At 37.0% G+C, this 2,432-nt stretch overlaps 1 pseudogene; it reads right to left on the bottom strand.

Annotated features, from left to right (window-relative positions):
* Positions 1-370: 370 nt before the first annotated feature.
* LOC149163837 (beta-glucosidase 22-like) lies at positions 371-1,903 on the bottom strand (annotated as a pseudogene).
* Positions 1,904-2,432: the final 529 nt, after the last annotated feature.

Genomic DNA, 2,432 nt, shown 5'->3' with positions numbered 1-2,432 from the left:
TTTAGAATTATGTTTCTAAATTAAGGCATAGTTTAAATCCAAAATTTCTATCGAACTGTAAAAATCTACATACTCATATTTATAAAAAGCTCCTGCTAAAAAGAAAAAGAAAACATATGATTATAATAGGACATGTGATTCTTCAAAATCTTCTTACATCAAAGCTGATGGGAATTCCATCTCGTTCCACTGCATTCATCAAGCAGTACAGAACAGCCATAAAATGTTCTTAATACCAATGTTCTTGCAATGTATCACTTTTGAATTTAAAATAACATAAAACTTCAACGGATCAAAACCATTTTCCTTTATGATTTGAAGACAGTAACGTTATTCTTCATAGATTTAAGGAGGCCAAGTTGAAAGGCTGTTAGAAGATGAGATTTATTGAGTTAAATCTATTTGTGAGAATGACTCTCGTACCTGCAGTTCCAATGGACATATCTTGAGCATAGTCTCTTGACATAAGTTCACCTTTTCTTGGAACATCAAAACAATACCTGGTAACATAGTGATTGACACCAATGAAGTCCAATGACCCTTGTAACTTTTGAGCCTGTTCCTTTGTAAATGAAGGTAATCGAGAACCCACTATATTCCTCATGCTCCCTGGATAGTCTCCAGAAACAAATGGGTCTAAAAGCCTGGATTTTGGAAAAAGAAATTAATTCAGGGTGGTTGTCTGCCCTCAACCAAACAAAAGTACACCTATTTGCATCCACTTCAACAATATAGCTATTAATTATTTGAATCACTACGAAAACCCCAACTGAAAAAGAGGAGAAATAACAATTGGTGAGACTGCTCTATGGTACTCAAGGTTCTGGAAACATAAGTTAACTTGAAAATTCATTGTTAAAGAAATCACTCACCAGCCCATTGTTAAAGAAATCACTCATAAAATCATTTGCTCTTTGAGTAGCAGCCACATCTGTGGATTTATTGGTAAGAGGTATCATCCAATGTACTAAAATTACTAATCCAATCCAGCCCTTTTGCTTTTCCTGCATTCATCGAGAAATTTATAAAATCTCATAGAATGAATGGAGATGAACATAGATCAGAGAGGAAAAGAACCCGATAGGTTTTCCTGTACAGCTCCACAGCAGCTATATGTGATAGCAAAACATGGTGACCAACAATATATGGCTCAACAGTTGAGTTTCCAGCAGTACAATTTCCAAATGGTTGGGAACATCTTTGAGGTGGGAAAACACCGTCATCATATCCTGCAGTGCCAAAAACATTGGGCTCATTGAAAGTGGACCAATATTTCACTCGATCACCAAACTCTCTGAAACACACATCTGCATAACCTTTAAAATCCTCCCTGCATAAGATCGAAGTAGATTAGAGAACTCTGCTTCTCTAACCATAAGATTATTAATGCACCATAAATTGATGCTTTGACTTGTGTGTCAACCCACATGGGAAGAAAAACAAGAACAGGAGATGACATAAGATGTTTACACAATCTGTGGATTTAAGAAACCTCCATAGGAATCTTACAGAGCTTGGGGCAGATCAAAGTGGTACAATGTCACATGTGGTTGAATGCCTGAGACATGCATTGTGAAACGATTAACAGTTTTGAGGATGATAGTCACAGGAATAAAAACAAAGTAGAGAGACAAGTTTGTCAATAAATACTACCATGGGACAAAAGCTCATTTATGAGGTTATTATAGTACTCAACGCCTTTTGGGTTGATGGGTCCTTCGCCATCTGCATCAATATACGTGAAATAGTTATTTCCTACCATTTTCCATTGAGTGTTTACTAAATTCTCAGGATTAAACATGTGGTCAGAGCTCAAACATAAATATACTAGGAATAAGCCTGGGCCATGAGATTGAAAATCTAAAGGCATCTACTCCCTCGCAGACATTAGATCAATATCCTCCTTCAAAACCCACATGAAAGTTTGCAACAAGTTGATACCCAAATCATCTAGGAGTTTAACTATTGATACATTAGTATGAAAACAACAATAATGGGGTTGGACATGCACATAAAGCTTGAGGATGGCTTACAAGTAGCCACTGCATATAGGTTGTCCTAGTGACATTTATTGTTCTTAGATTTGTAGATAATAATACCTTGTAACGATGGTATTGATCAACAGCTACATCTCCCTTACCTCCATCCATAGTAATCCCTGACAATACAGTTAAAACAAACAACAGCTCACTTCCAGCCTTGGCCTTGAAAGTCCCAAAGTAAAGTAAGGAACTGGGTAGAATGCAAATGAAGGGATGAATGAAGATATGTGATGAAACAGACCTTCCCTGTGAGTGAAAGTGTCAAAGATGCTTGGCTTCCGGCCATCTTCTGCTGCAGCTCCTTCATACTGCAGAAAACCAATTGTTATTTTGCAAAGAAACACGCTGGACAGTATTCCATATGGGCACAAACTGGAATTGACTAACAGA

Source organism: Pinus tabuliformis, chromosome 5_1, assembly GCF_031772625.1.
Source record: "Pinus tabuliformis cultivar Carrire ecotype Pingquan chromosome 5_1, CPIR1, whole genome shotgun sequence".
NCBI classification, from domain to species: Eukaryota; Viridiplantae; Streptophyta; class Pinopsida; order Pinales; family Pinaceae; genus Pinus; species Pinus tabuliformis.
This window is presented reverse-complemented; position numbering and strand designations above follow the sequence as displayed.